Source organism: Adiantum capillus-veneris, chromosome 14 (genome assembly GCF_014529385.1).
Source record: "Adiantum capillus-veneris isolate H3 chromosome 14, ASM1452938v2, whole genome shotgun sequence".
NCBI lineage: Eukaryota > Viridiplantae > Streptophyta > Polypodiopsida > Polypodiales > Pteridaceae > Adiantum > Adiantum capillus-veneris.
Genome location: NC_140944.1, coordinates 7,301,192 through 7,318,132, shown reverse-complemented (window position 1 = coordinate 7,318,132; position 16,941 = coordinate 7,301,192). Strand labels below are relative to the sequence as shown.

Here is a 16,941-nt window from a genome sequence, read left to right as displayed (position 1 = left end):
AAGTGTCCTAACTTTTCGGCAATGTGATCAACAGGAACATAGCTCTAACAGGTTCATCAAACTTGACACCTTGAGCTGACAACTGACTGTAGATGGTGTTGAATTCATTCAGATGATTGGACACAGGTGTCCCTTCTTTCATCTTCAAGTCAACAAGCTTCTTAAGCCAGTATACTTGTGAAGCTGCACTCTGCTTCTCATAAAGATCACTCAGCTTTAACCATGCTTGATAAGCTGACATCTCGTCTGCTACATTGAAGTAAACGCTTTCTGCCAAAGTCAGCATAATGGTAGAAAGTGCCAATTCATCCATTTCGCTCCATTAATCTTCGTCCATATCTTCTGGTTTTATTCCCTTGAGCTTTATAGGTTTTATCTGCTTCTTTTGTACCAACGCATGCCAAATCTGCTGCTTCCACAATGGGAAATTGGTTCCATCCAGCTTCTTGATATTGTAAAGAGCAGTGTCCTGTGATCCAGCCATAGCTACGCTTCACAGTAGTTTACTTTTCTGGGAAAAATTCGGCAGAGTTTCCCTTGTAAACTGACCTCTGAACCAATATCAATTTGTCAAATGAACCAAGAAAGCTTCAGATTTTGCAGAAATTTTGGCAGAGTCTCCTTTGTAAAATGGCTCTGGTGTACTAAAAACAGACCAAAAAACAGCTCAAAAAACACTGTCTCTCTGACCCTGTAAGCTACGGGTAAACCTGTCTTGCACCTGTACTGTCTCTCACTATCCTTTCACTGTCCTATAAGCATAGACTGCGACAATGCCTCAACGCCAGTAAAGCAAAGATGCAATCCCAACTATCTAACTCACAGTCAATACATCCTAGCTGCCTATCTAAGGGTGCTTGAGGGATCGCTCCAAGACCTGTATCACCAAAAGGATCTCAACATTCGAGAATCCCCGAGCTCAATAAAACCTCACTCGACCCTCAACAAAGGCTGAAGTAAATCTGACAGTGCATAGACTTCCCACAAAGTCATAATCCACAAATTTCCCACTGTATGGTGTAACCGTTGCGGCGGTTGTTTGCTGCGTGACTCACAGCCAGCAAACCCTCAACAGACATACATCATCTCTGACAATACATCCCATGTGGAAGTACCTGCAATGTCAGGATGAAATCTAGAATATCAAGCAGCAAACAGAAGCTACCTGATGAACTAGTGGATGTCGCCTACAGTCTGTGTGTACCTAGGTGCGCCCGTGTCGTATGTGACACGCCTCCAAGAACTGTGAGCCGTCCTTTGTTGTGTAGATAGCCAAAAATCAGCACTCTGGAAGTGTAGATATCCTCAGCACTTGCAGTCATAGGCCGAAACTCCAAATTTGCAGAGTCGGATCTGCACCCGCCGAGACCACGTAGTCGAGAATGGCATGCGCAGAACTTTGTTGAAGTCGAACGGTGGCGGAGATGACCTCATAATGAAATTCTGAGAACACCCAGCCCTTTGGGCTATCCCACAGGATTTGGGGTCGTGTCTTTGTTTGTTGAATATTACTCCAATCTGAGCAAGTGACTCTAGCTACCTGCAAAATGCTGCCCCGAGCCTCAACCTGGCTCTGACACCAGTTGAAGGAGTACAAGCGGAAGTGTGACGCGAGAGAGAGTGCGAGAAGAAGAGCACAACAATATGGTGAACTTGCTCTACTGTAATGTGTAGAGCATAGTGAGTTCTTATTAGGTTTTTACAAAAGAATATGTGTACATACCTGGCGGCCCGCCCACTTACCTGGGCGACCACATTGGGCTTTATACCCCAACAATTGGTAGTCTAATCTATGCCATGGTAGTTTAGTTCTCTCTGTGTGTGTGTGTGTGTGTGTGTGTGTGTGTGCATAAATAAAGGTCTAAGTCAATAGAGACATACTCATACACACAGAAAATCTTCCTCTTGACATGTCAAACAAAGGAGAAGCAGAAGATGCACTTCAAGGAGATAAAGACATGAGGATGAGAGCAAGGGAGGACGTACTTTCCTTCACAACATATTGTACTTGGGAGCAATCTTTAAAAGAAGCATTGGAATAAATATTTTTTGAGTGAACTTTTTTGATTGGGAGGAATCTTTTGAGTGAACTTTTTTTGTTGGGATTGAGCTTTTTGAGTGAGCTTTTCTGGGGATGAGAGCCAACCACGTAACACTAGAAAACTCAAAAGCTCGCTCCACAGCTCACTCGCAAAGCTCACTCACAAAGCTCGCTCTGAACTTGCACTCTATGAATGGAAGTGTTCACACATTTGATCGATACTTCTTTCCTAGAATGATTAAAATTGACATTTTGTAGCTCAATGATTGTACTTGTTTGTCAAGTGTTTCCTTGTGTGTATTTCCATGGTTGCAAATGTGCAAAGTTGATTTCTCCTTTGGAATATGTTGTTTCATGTCACCATCGACATGTATACATGATGCTCTCTCTCTCTCTCTCTCTCTCTCTCTCTCTCTCTCTCTCTCTCTCTCTCTCTCACACACACACACACACACACACACACACACACACACATTACTTGTTACTACTTTGAACTTGTAGTTTCCATGCCCATGCTCATTGCATACAACTACCTTTTTGTAACCTATTTTCCATGTGGAAAATGGTGGTGCAACAATTTTTGAGAAGAGTATTAGATAAGGAAGGTAAATTTTTTTTCCTTTTCGTTATTTTAAAAAGTACATCTAGGAAGAAGATTTCGACTCTGATGAGACTAATCTAAAACATCTTGCAATGATAAACTGAAAAGAACTCAAGTAAAAGATCCCCTTTGATAGAATGAACCTACATGCCGAACATAGAAGTCCAAAGTAACCACAAAACTTAATTTATCTCAAACTGAGTTGGCTCAAAGAATAGGTTAGCTTGGCGACTAATAGGTTAGCTTTTCAAGTTGCCAGTGATTCCAAACCTTGCAAAAAATATGTGAAGGAACTTTCAACAATTCTCTAGAATGCACAACAACAACAAAGATTTCTTGAATGTTCCTCGTTGTCTAATCAAATTACAAACAAACTTGTGTGGAATTTTTTTGTACTGCAAATAAACCATTCACGTGGGAGCTATGTAGCAATGGAATACGTGCCGCGAGCATTGTTGGGCCTATGGAAGATAGAGCACCATTTAGGATATACTTGGTTTTCCTTGATTTTGTTAGTAGAGATGGGTCATACTTGGAAGAAACATTGTGTGAGGGAAAAGATTCTCTATTTTGCTCAGGTAGACGTTGAGCATCAGAATCGCATGCCAAATAGGTATACATGTTGCTTTCTTTTACTATAATTTCTACCTCTGCTTTCTTGCTCGATGACCAGCTTGAGACAATAGTGCTTCATGAGCTAGTCATGTTGTGTTGACAAATATGGAAGCAAATAGATCAAGCAAAAAAGTGGAAATTGATTAGTCTTGAACTCAGTTGCTACTTTGTAGGCTCAAGCAGTCATTCTGGTAGGAAGACTACCTTCTAAAAAGTAGTAAACGTACGCTTTTCCTTCACAATTTTCATTTGCAAGCAACATAAGTGTTTCTTAAATAGGTGAACGTTCTCAAACAAATTTACACGATAAGGTCCATAACAATTTGGAATCCCAATGAACAACCAAAATCTACTCTTTAGGTTTTTGGATTGAAGCTTCATCCAAACTAAAGATTGAAAGACATTTTGATGGATGGGAAGAGCACCAGAAGAACGAAATCTTTCTAAAGTAGGTCACTTTGAGATTTTTGTTTTTCTTTCTTTGATTTAATTTAAGAGGTGGTGGCACTTCTAGTTATGCTAGTTCTAAAGACATCTTGCATCCCATTTCATGATTCCCTTGGACCTCTATTTTAACACAATTGGCTTCCACATGTAGCAATAATTCCCTTTCATTTTTGAAAGTTCTTTCTGGGTGCATTAGTCTTTTTACCTTTTAAAATTTTCAAATTTTATTCTTATCCAGTTGGAGACCAATGGCTAGTAGTTGCTTGCCTTTGGTCACTCCATCATCTGTGTTGGGTTGTACTCAATTGCACTTATTAGTTTGATGGAATTAGAAGAGTTAGTGTGTGAATCGTCTTTGGCGTTACCCTTTGGAATTCTTGTTAGTTCTTGAAGTCGTTCCTCCAACTCTGTGGAATCATAAACATTAAGCACCCCACTGACCGGACCACATCATAGCCCTCTTCATCACAAAATTGTGTTTTAGGAAGTGAGTGCACATGTATTGATCATGGCAAGGATATGCATCCATTCTTGATTGATCAATTTGTCATCAATGAAGTTCTAGTATACGTACTCGAGGCTGTTCACATCAATATTTGCTATGTTTGCACATCGTGTCCCTCTTTCTACTTCAAATGATCATAGATTTCCATTTTGTAATCCTTTTCTTCATTGGGGGGGGGGGGGGGGGGGGGGGGGGGGGAGGGGTATTGATGTAGCGAAGTTAAAATGAGCTATTAGTATTTCGCTATATCATGGTAGGCATGGGTAGCCAAATTGACTCCTGCGGTCACTCCATCATATCTAACATATAAATACCCATAACCCAATCTTAGTGACATTATAATACAATCACTCACAAATGTGAGTTTTGCCCAAAAAGAGAAAAAAAAAAGCATAAGCTATCTCATGAAGGGTCTTCCAAAATGACTTGGTATTTTGCTTGTAACCCTACAACTTGTGACTTCAACATTTTCCAAAAGACCTACACGCTTTTCCAAACTCCTATAGGCTAGTTGGAGGACCAATCTCATTTTCCTTGGGCTTTTCTTCCCCCACTTTCCCCAAGTAGGCTTTGTATCAATGCTCACTCCCACCTCTATGTCTAGAATAGCCATGAATTTTTATCTAATGTTTTCCATAGGCAGGGTTGCATTTTTAGTGTTAGATTCATCCTCTTTATACGATATTTTGTGGACAAGGATTGTTTTTTCATCTCTTAAATGGTTATAGGACGCTTGATCGAGCCCATGTTGGGTGCAATACTAGGTGATTGCATTCATTTGTGAAAGATTCTCCCATAAATTTGGTATCACCTTAAGCAAATTAACTACGGGTAGTGTGTATGTAATAGGGCTAGACATTTTCATGTGCAAATTGTTCATCTCTTTTCTGGAGCAAGAGTTGGACTATGGATGGCATGCACTACATCGGGTTTTCCTTTGAATCTCTTGTGTATCTAAGCAATGTCCTCAAGGTCATTGAACTGCTAGAGTCCTCATTCATTTCTTCTTAGAAGTCTCTTATCAAGGATCCCCTATGCTCATCTTTGCTCCATTGCTTCCACAATATTATGGTAGAGAGTAGTGGTGGAACAAGAATTTCACTTTTCCCCATGGAGTTTCTCTCTAACCTCCTCCCAAAGCTAGGTAGGAAGTTGTTCATCCAATTTTTCTCCCTCTTGTTGGGGTTGTGAGTTTACAATGGTCGTAGAGTCCCCATGCTATTGAGGTGCCTCACTTTCAGTATCCAATAACACTTGATTGCTAACCCTAGTGGCTTCACTTTGTTTAGAGATCGTAACCTATGTGTTCTTAAAGGGTGGAGATATTTAAAGTTACTTGGAGGGTAAGACTCTAGGGTGTCTTGTGCATCCTCTATTGACTTTTGGTTGACTAGAAAGCTAGTAGCCTCTTCTATAGTGTAAGAGTATGCCTAGAACTTTTTGGGTAAATCCTTAGTAATGGCCATTCTTGTGTCCATTTCAATCTTGACTGCATAAAGAGTGTCATCAATTTTATCAACTACTACCAATCCACATGAAGAGGGATCAAACACATTTGAAATACCATCAATAGAATTCTCTAGCCTCTTGGGATGCTCCAAGATTTTGAGTTTCTTGGGGAACATTCTACTAAGGAGAGCTAGGCTTGACCTTGCATACTCTTGAAGTCCTCCTGTTCTTAGAAGAAGTTGAGGGAAATACCTCCTAAGGGGAATTTTCTTTGTCTTATTAAGTTATACAAGACCTTGCTTGAGCCCAAGTTATTACTATTAAATGAAGCCACTTTTTCAAGTTTGGAAGTAGAGGGAGAAGGGATCACTTGCACAAAGTTCAAGCTAGCATTGTGAAAATAAACTTCCTTGGGCTTGTGAGGATAGGGGTGGCTTAAATAATTGATATGGCATTTACCCAAGCCACTTGGAAGTAGAGGGAGAAGGGATCACTTGCACAAAGATCAAGCTAGCCTTGGGAAAATATCCTCGGGCTTGTGAGGATAGGTGTGGCTTAAATAATTCACATGGCATTTGACACAATAATGCCAAGCCAATGGCTTCGTAGAGATGGCCATAGAAGGAGAAATTTGGTCCTAACAAGTATGGAGCGTATGGAGTGCGTGGCTTAGAAGACATTATTGATATGATTAAGGTTTCCATCAAGTTTATCTTCATCTTTGTTGTGCTCTTGGATCCTCTTCACGGGGCCTTTTTTTCCATATGAAGAAACAAACAAGATCACACCCATCTTGTTTTTTCTTGTACCCCCCCCTTCTCTCTCTCTCTCTCTCTCTCTCTCTCTATATATATATATATATATATATATCTCACACACACACGTGTGTCTGCATGCATACATTGATCCATGATCAATCATGGCATCTCTCTCTCTCTCTCTCTCTCTCTCTCTCTCTCTCTCTCTCTCTCTCTCTCTCTCTCTCTCTCTCTCTCTCTCTCATTTTCATGTCTATTACTTAAGAGGCGACTTTTCCATAGGAATATAGTGTGGTCTCAACATGAATATACCCATGGACTTCACTATCCTTACCTGAATTTCATTAAGTATCATATTAAGATTTGGAATGGAAGCATGCGTAAAATCAACTTGAAACAACACATGTTATAGGGGATATTGGAAATTTCAAAAAAGCAAGAGAAATAGTGCCAAATCAAGAAGACAATGCTAAATTGACAAGACTCTAAGATTCATTTTGTCCCTCAGAACTCACATGTGTATGTATTACAGTGGATTGCACATTAGACTACATGGGGAAGCATGACTTTTGCTTGTTATTTTTTTTGTGGACAAAATGTGTCAACTCTCTATTATACTTTCGTATGGCACTTTCTACTTTGTGCGCAAAATAAGCTACATGTTATGGAAGAGATGTTGGCTATCGTAACTTTGTTGATGATTCAATGTATGGCTTGTACTTAGAACTTACTTATTAGGAAGTTTTTGATGATGAAGTTCAACCTAAAGGAGAGTTTTTGGCCTTATGCTATGAGGACTCCACAAAAAGGAAAGATTGCTCATTAAAAAATCTCTCAAGTAGCTAATTATATAAGGAAGGTGATTGGAAGGTGGGATCGTATTGATGTCTTTGGTTTTATGCTTATATTGCAAGAACATAGAATAATGAAGCAATTGTGGAAGAAAAGCGGAAGTGAGAAGAACTCCAAGTACTTGAAAGGGAGCAACAAGGTCAACCAATCAAAAAGAGGGAGAACAAAGCCAAAATGCACCCCTAAATTCAACGTAGATTGCAATAAAAGAGACTTGAAAGGAGAAAAAGCAAGGTAAACCTAGAGGACAAGCGTATAGCTTGAAATCAGATATTGAGCTGGCTACAAATATAAAGAAAGCGTTGCAAGAAGAATCTTCAATAGTAAAGTGGAGTTTGCCTTAAAAGAGATCTTGGGAAGTTTGAAACAAAAATTCCATGAAGAAAGTATGGATATCATAAAGAGGAAGCAACAAGATACCATTTGGTCCTAAGAATGAGCCAACAAGGACTATAATCAAAAGTCTTTGACGTCAATTTGAAGCAATCTTCTATGAATATGGAGTTGAATATCAAGAAGAGGAATCAAGAAGCATTGTGGATAACAATCAATTTTCTCGACAAGTAAAGCAGGTGCAGTTTCATGAAGAGGAAGAATCTGGTACAATTCCAAGAAGCCATTTTACAAAAATGCACTAGGTTAGAGCTACTACCAAAACTTTGGTCAAGGTGGGATATTTTCATAAGAATTTTCTTGCATTTGTGACCATGGTTCAAAAATTAAAAAAGCCTATACTTGAAAGGAAAATGGCCTATAGACATTGATCATGGCAGGCCAATTTGGGCTACTAATACTCTAGCATGGTATCTTTTTGGAGCAAGCCCAAATGTCAAAGTGACTATTGGGGATGTGTGTGGTGAACACAATTTCTTTGTGCAGGAAAATTCTATTTATCCCCTTATTTTGGGGCAACCCTTTATCATAGCGCCACAAATGGAGAGAATATTTTTGAACGACGGATTTGCCTATGGAAGGATGTGAAATAGAGATGGTAAGAGAGTTATTCAATTCTTACATGCACGTGTAGATTATACCAAGGACTGGGATAGTCTTTGTGATCGTCCATCACCAAAGCTCACAAAGGAGTTTAAGGAGTACAAAGATATATAAGAATTTTTCAAGTGCCATTATAAAGCAGAACTATGATGGTGCATAGAAGGGAAAGTTCTTGCCAAACATTGATGGCCATAAGACTTTTTCTTTAGAATTTTTGAGACTTACTTATGACGCAATTATCCACGTAAGAGGGGGGGAAAATTGTATGTAATGTTCAAAGAGATTTATAAGGATGCAATTTAATGGATCAAAATGAAGATATATCACAAGACTTTGAAGAGGTCTTTTTCTGTGGATACAATTGTCGTAGCTCACTTTAGACCACAAATTGGATTTGACTATGTAAATGTGAGTTAAGTGGATATGTATGAAACCCTTATTGATATAACAAAAGATTTGGAGATTTTTTATGATGCAAAGGTTAACACTAAATACAAAATTGTGGCAAAGAAGGTGAGGCTTGTAGTTGCACCTTTCCAAAAGAAAGCACTAAAATTATGTAAAGGGCATCCAACAACCAAATCTTAGGGACCCTAAGAAGATAAGACATAAATTTACCAAATAGACACTACAAGAACAAAAGATTTAAGATAAGTATTTTCTTTTATAGGTGAAGATGCATTGTTTTCAAGAGATGCTGCAAAGACATGGAAAGGCATTTGTTTTTTCACCAAGTGACATAGGGGTGCATATATCCAAATTTTGTGGCACCGATGTCTCTTTCCAGTGTTCCACATATGCCTTGGAACCTATAGCCTATTTAGTTCCATATTTAATTGACTTGCTTAATGAGAAGATAAAGATGGGAATGTTGGAGGCATCGTGTGCACCCTACTCAAGAAAAGTGGTTTACGGTTCCTAAGAAGAACATTTATTTAAGGTGTGTACACGATATGCACCTAGTAAACAAGGTTACAATAGGAATGTGGGTATTGGCCTGATTGTTGATGAATTTGTTGAAGCTTTTTTTGGAAGGATTATTTACTCCGTGAGAGATCTTTATTGAGGCTAGATTAGTTTTAGTTGGCTATGAAAGGCAAGGAACTTACTACAATGCATACACCATTAGGATTGGTGAGGATGTGTACCTTACCATAGGGAGCAACCTATTTAGTTGTGCCTAATGATAAATGCGATGAATAAAATTTTGAGGGATTTCATTCCTTAGATCAGAATGCCTTTTATGAATGATGTGCCAATAAAAGGGTGCAAAGAGGGTGAAAATGATGTATCAAAAAATGATCAGTTTTAGTTGGCTAAGGAAAGTAGAGATCTACAAGCCATTGAGGACATGGAATTGGTCCAAATGGTTGTGAAGACAATGTTTCTTCGCAGGGATCTTGAAGAGGATGTCTACATGAAACAACCAGAAGGTTTTGAAATCAAGTCTGAGAAGCCAACAAGGGCAGAACTAGTGTGTAGACTCAAGAAAGCTTTGTATGGACTAAAGCAAGACACAAGGCCACTAGTGGTACAGCAAGTTTAAAGTATATTCAATCCCAAAGTTAAGTAAGGAGCCATGAAGGTCACTGGTTATACACAAGGAGGTTGAATGATGGTTCCCTCATCATTCTGATCTTGTACGTGGATGATATGCTTATAGCTGGAAAGTCTAAAGATGATATTGCACTTCTCAAATATGCCTTAGGCAAACAATTTGCCATGAAAGATTTGGGTGATGCACATCATTTTCTTGGTATGCATATCAAGAGAGATCATAAGCATGGAATACTTGAACTATCATAGGAAGAGTATCTTCACAAGGTCTTGCAACATTTTAACATGAAAGGGGGGAAAGCATTGAGCACCCCAATGGCTGCATATGTAAAACTTAGCAAGAATGATTTCCCCAAATCGGATGCTGAAAAGGCAAATATGGAAAAGGAGCCATAGTCTTTGGTAGTCTCATGTTTGTTGTGGCTAGCACGCGACCAGATATTACATTTGCAGTGGGAGTGATCAGCAGGTATATGGCAAATCCAAGAAGAAAGCATTGGGAAGCAGTGAAGCATATCTTGAGATACATCAAGGATTCAACCAGCAAGTGCTTATGCTTTGGAAACAATGATGCATCCACACTGATTTGGACTATGCACGTTGTGTGGACACTAGGAGATCCACATGTGGCTACATTTTCTTATTTGTTGGAGTCACAGTCTCTCTGAGATCATGTCTCCTAAATTGCCCTTCGTCTTCCACCATTGACATTGAGTATGGTGCAGTTTCTAGTGCTAGCAAGAAAGTTGTATGGTTATCTCATCTAGTGGGAGACCTTGGTATACACTAGACTCCAGTGTTACATTGTGACAGCCAGAGTGCGATTGTGTTATCAAAAAACTCGGTGTTTCATTCCAAGTCAAAACACATCGTGGTCAGGTATCATGTGATACGGGATACTTTGGCTAGCAAACACATTGAGTTAGCCAAAGTTCACACGGATGACAACCCTACAGATGCTCTTAAGAAGGGCTTAGCTACAGAGCGATTCACATTGCCTTGAGATGATGGGCGTAGGGTGAAGCCTCATGATGCTTCACATTTGTATAGGCTTGTGCTAACATAGGCCACTTGGGCCACTATGGCCTTCAAGTGGGAGATTGTAAGGGTGCAGGCCATTATGGCCAACGCCGTCCATTTGTATTCTCCATTCTTATATTCCTGCAGGTGCATCAAGACAACAAATGCAACCAATCTTTAGTTTAATGATTATCTTGGTTCTACCACTACTACTGAGGGTGAATCAAGCGATGATGATTTGTATCAACATGGCTTTTTTAAAGACCATAATCTTGGGGATGAGGTGGATGTTTGTATGAATACATTTGATGTTGAGGACTTGAGGGAGTCCTTAGATGCACTACAATACTTATCAAAGACATTCTTCTCATTTGATGAAAAGATGTACTCCTTAATGGTGAATGATTTGGCTAGCACAGCCACAATGTCACTTTCAATTTTGAAAGCACATGACATGAGAGATTTGATGAGTCTAAAGAGGTAGAATAGAATGAGAGATTATCTCTCCCTCTATCCAACTGCAAGCTCACAACAACCCTACTTGCAATTGAAATCGTCAGGCCGGAAAATTGCATACATAGAAGATTGGGCGCACATTGTACATGCAACCCATTGTCCCTCGAGGCATGAAAAACACTTGGAAGTGGCTGCCACCATTAACGCAATACAGATAGAATGGTGCATTGACATGAGAATACATGGGATATCTCATGACTACATAAGAGATTCAATTGTTTCATGTGGTTGTATGTTGGAAGAGAAACATATTTCCCATGATGTCTCCTCGTGGTCTGCTTATAGTTGGTCTACTACTACTTCAAGCACATCAATTGAGACAAACTTATCCCAAGTGGAGCAATAATTGGCGAACATAATGATAAACTACCAGACAAGGCTTGTCTTGGTTAGATCAACAAAGAAGCATGGATTAAGCAAGTGGTGCAAGAATACATGTGTCATCAATGGAGTAGCATTCAACAAAAAGTTCAGACAAGCACCAAGAACAAAAATCCAAAAGGCACGGATGTGGATTCAAGGTGGTGGTCCAACACTTTGAAGACTTTGATAAGGTGATCATCAAAGTCCAAGATACTCATGAGGGACATATACATGGCTCCCGTGCAAACCTTTATCACCTGCCTATGCATCCATTTGTAGTTGCATGTTGCCCAAGGGACATGTTTGATATAGACACTTGACGGCATGTTGCAAAAATGTCAATGTCAAAGGAACGCCTTTGCATGGATCATGCATCTGCACTTGATTGTGTGATCTATCGGTTCTTCATGATACCAAATAAAGTGCGAGTGTTTCCACACCAAATGCGCACACAAGGGACTTCACTCTCTTCCAAAGCATCTCATGGGCTCAATTGTATCAATTTACGAGTAATTCTTTGTAGATCTACATTGTGTTCCAACTCTTGGCCTTACTATAGGATAATTTTTTGTGCATGAAAGGAATGCAATGCTTATGGAAGCACTTCGCTTGCAAGACTTGAAGAAGGTACCATTAAGAGCTCAACATTTGGTCACATTCGGCATGATTTTTTTTTCATGTGCATGTGCTTGCTTGTAGGTCATATTTGTCCAATCGTACAATCGGAGGGTAGATGATGAATGCTAGAGACCCTTCTTGTCATTCAAGATGAGAACATTCTAGAAATTGCTATTTTTTTCTTTCATCATAACTCCTAGGTAGAGGATAGCACATTCAAAACAAATTTTTTTGGCTTACCAATTTATGTTGCAGTATTGCCCAACCAAATTGGTGTATGGATGTCCAAATGGCTAATGTGATGCACTAATCAAGAAACAATGGCTTTGGAGTTGACCTTCAAAACGGTCTTTGCAAAACTAGGCAAAATTATTCCTAGAACTATTGTCATTGATAAGAACCAACAAGAGCTGGAAGCAATTCTCAAGGTGGTCAATGCAGATCCTCATTGTTGATAAGAAGATGAAGTGGGAAACCCAAAACGAGTTGCATGCCATGTGTTGCTATGTTGGTTTCATGTTAAGAAGGCATGGGTGGAGAACCTATTGCAAGTATATAGTTGCTGCATAGCTTTTCATTCCTTTGGTGTGTCAAGGGTTGCCATCAATGTTAATAACCATCATGTTCAATTGATTTCATAGGTCCCTAAGGATAAGCGAGCTGATGTCTATAATCACTTATAAAATCTAATGCAAGCACCAACCGAGGAGACTTTTGATCAAGGATATAGACAGTTGTTGCATACATATTCAACACATAAAAATATCCAACATTACGTGGCAAACGATTGGTGAGATAGCACATGCATGTGGTGAATAAGGTGGTCAAAGTTTAGGCATCTATTTGCACATGGAAATGTGGATACTACAAACCTGGTTGAATGATTATGGCAATATATCAAGTATAGTTTGCTTCATGCAAAGATAAATAGTTGATACTTATCCTTTTGCATGCACTTGTGGGTGATTCATTGCATAACACATAAATTGGAGGAGCTTTGCTTGAGTTTTTCAAGCAAAAGCATGAGATTGTAAGAGTCTATTGGTTTTGGATTTTGCAACTAGTATGGTATTCTATTGTATATGCCAACTCCTAAGGTCCTTGTGTTTAAACTTGTGGCAACAACTGAAGTTGAGTCAAACAAGCAACACACATCTTAATTAGTAGCTAGTGAGGCAATTTTCAAAAGGTTCGAGGCTCATCCTACCACCCTTCAAGTGATAGAGGAAAGCACTTTGCTCTTCAAATTTTTTAGCATGTCATCTCCTTCCCAGGGGTATCATGTGAGCATCCAATCTAGCTATTGTGATTGTCTTGACTGGGGTTCAAAATGCAAGCATTAGTATGGAATCCGACTAATAGTTCAAAAGCACTTTCCTTAACTTCTTTCCTAGTTCTTGATAGCATATATGCTTTTAACCATGTGGTTTGGGAGGCCAATGCTCAAGCAAGGGAGCAAGATTCAATGGATGGGGACCAAGAGATGTCAAGCCAGCTATTGACCATGGTTGAGGGCAATGTAGTTAGTATTGATGACCACATTCTTGGATGCAATGGGGGAGCAAGATTCAATGGGGGACCAAGAGATGCCAAGCCAGCTATTGACCATGGTTGAGGGCAATGTAGTTAGTATTGATGACCACATTCTTGGATGCATCTCGGACTTGAAAGGACTTTTCCAAAGCTTCGAAGAATAGTTGGGGGAGTGTGATAGTAACCTAAAACTGATCCTCTTTAATTAGTTATCAAACTCAAGGGTTTGCCTCTCCACTTTGATTGTCCCAAATCATATCGATTTGCCAACAAGGGGCTCAATCAGACATGTCCAAGCACATGTGACACAAACTCAACTGGATCACGGTGTGACACGAGAAGCCGATGGATGTGGAACTGATGTTGGGCTGGTCTCTCTTGTCCCTCAAAGGCCTTAACTATAGGCATTTTAAGATGCAAACATCAAGGAGGAAGGAGCTAAGTTTGCTTCAAAAAGAAACCTAGAGTGTTTTGCTTCCATTGTTGTAGCAAAGGTATTTTGCTTAATCGAAGAGAAAGCCACTCATGCCATGCTCTCTTTCCCTTGACACTTAAGCATGTCCCAGTTGGTTCAGAGTCTCCTCTTCTAGATTGACATGTTAATCTCTTCAACAATGTCATTTAGAGAGGGCAAGTTGTGTGTATGGATTGCTTGGTACGGAGGAGAGGAGGTTTACTATTGGATGTGAGGATAGTTCAATATTTGATGGGGTCCTTGCATCCTAGCAATGAATGGTTCTCATAACATGAGAGGCTGCTACCACTCTTTGCCCTTTCTCTTTGATAACAAAATACAAGTGGTAAGTTACACCAACCCAAGATTGTTAAGTGGATCTTCATAATGCATGTTTGTATAATCACTACTCTAACTTGGAGTTTTTGTGATGAATGGCCTTTGGATGCAAATGCAAGCAATTCATGTTGTCTTAAATGGTTAGTGCTAGGTAATCCTATTGGTTAGTGATAGCTTATGTCTTCCCTTTATACAACATTGGTTGGACAAATGAATAATGTTGTATCTAAGGTTGAAGTAGTGGAGATGGATTTAGAGGTTGACAACCATTATTGCATCGATTTTTGTATTGATATTTGTAGGTTTTAATATTGATCACTTATTGCATCAATTTTTGGATCGATATCTGTAGCTTTTAAGGCATGCTTACATACCAAACTGTTGGGCAAATGAATAGCGTTGTGTCTAAGGTTGAAGTAGTGGAGATGGATTTGGAGGTTGACAACCATTATTGCATGGATTTTTGGATCGATATTTGCAAGCTGACAACCAATATTGCATCAATTTTTGGGTCGATATTTGTAGCTTTTAAGGCACGATCACTTGCAATCGTCAAAGAAAGGACATCATCGAGTCAAGCAATAAAAAATGTCAAATACAACAAGGGATGGAATTTATTAGAGCTCAACTTCATTACCATTTTCTCGTCATTGCGAGTAGTGGTTTGCACAGTTCAAATTATGTCTCAAGCAAGAAATGACAACATTTCAGTCTTGCCATTAAAAAAAACACAATTTTGTGCAATCTTATGTTGAATCTTTAACACTTATGCTATCAAAGATCATATGGTTCCCTTCAGTGTCGCTATTGTGATTGTCTTGAGTGGGGTTCCAAATGCAAGCATTAGTTCAGATTCCATTGTTCCATTGTAAGATGTCTTTTCAACAAACAATCACTCAAAGTGAGGGTGATTAGCTTAGGTTATGTGAATGACAATAGCCTTAAACAAGTTAGTGTCCATTATGAGTACCATAACTAGTGACTATGGTCAAGTCACGATGACCATAGCCAATGACGAGAGCTAACCACAATGTTGGATGTAATGATTATAACTAGAAAATCTAGAGAGTGACTATTGTAACTCTATCTATTGAGAATACATGCAGAAGACATAACCTTCACATGCAATAGCCATAACCAGTAGCCTCAAAATGATGATCATAACCAACAAATTGAGACTTAGCAACCTTAACCAAAAAAATCAAGGGGGCCCATAATGAGGTGACAATGACCATAACCAATGATTTTGGAGATGGAGATGATTGCAACTTCACCTGCTAAGAACACACACAGATGCTATAACCCTGTTGCATCCAAAGCCCTAACCAAAAAATTCAAAGACCAAGACTTCAACAAATTTTGATTTCATTTTTCTAGAAGGCATTCACAAGCCATAACCTTCACACCATAGCCATAACCAATAGAGCCGGGCATTATGGATTAAACCAAAAAGTTTGGAACCATAGACAATGACCATGGTCAACGCACAATGAGCATAATAGAGAAATAATGCGTATAACCAACAACCCTAGAGCCAGTAACTTAAACCAAAAAATCCCCAACACAAACATAATTTGGGAAAACAATGAGCACTAAACCATAGCATGTCCAGAAAGAAACCTTTTCAGACAACGAGTAGACCAGTAAAAGACTAACAAGGAAAGTATAGATTTAGAAAAGAATACATTATGTCGCAAAGCATCAATTATAGCCAAAAAACCAAAATCACAAGATCTTGTAGTAAAAAGTGTGCCTCAAGATCTACGAGCAAAATACAACAAGTTCTCATAGTCATTGATGTTGTTGAGTCCAAGAGCACCAGCACAATTAGCCTATATCTTAGATAAGCACTCCATACACCAATCAGATAGCTCATGCTTCATGTTGCTTACTTCATCATGTTGAAACCTTCAACCAGTTCCTTTGTGGCCTCTTCTCCAATCCTCCCACAATAAGCTCCGTGCAAAATAGCCCATTGGTTTGTAAATCTTCCAACAGATACACGTATAAAATCCACTTGCTATGCGTCTTGGCTAGCCAGGCACCTGCTGTATTTCATGATATAAAATCCACAATCAACGCTATATCGGCTATTGCGGGGCATCCACAAACTTGAGCTCAAGATGTGACTCATCAACCAAGGCAGGTTGAAGGCCTACATCATGAACCACTTGAGCAAGGCTATGAAGGCCACTACAACAAAATCATGACAAGAAATGGGTTAGTTGCTTGAGGTCATGTAGAAGAAAGCAATGTACATACATAGGTATCAAGATT

The 16,941-nt window shown here is 39.3% G+C and overlaps 1 pseudogene; it reads left to right on the top strand.

Annotated features, from left to right (window-relative positions):
- Positions 1–9,615: 9,615 nt before the first annotated feature.
- Positions 9,616–12,635, top strand: LOC147441850 (uncharacterized; annotated as a pseudogene).
- Positions 12,636–16,941: the final 4,306 nt, after the last annotated feature.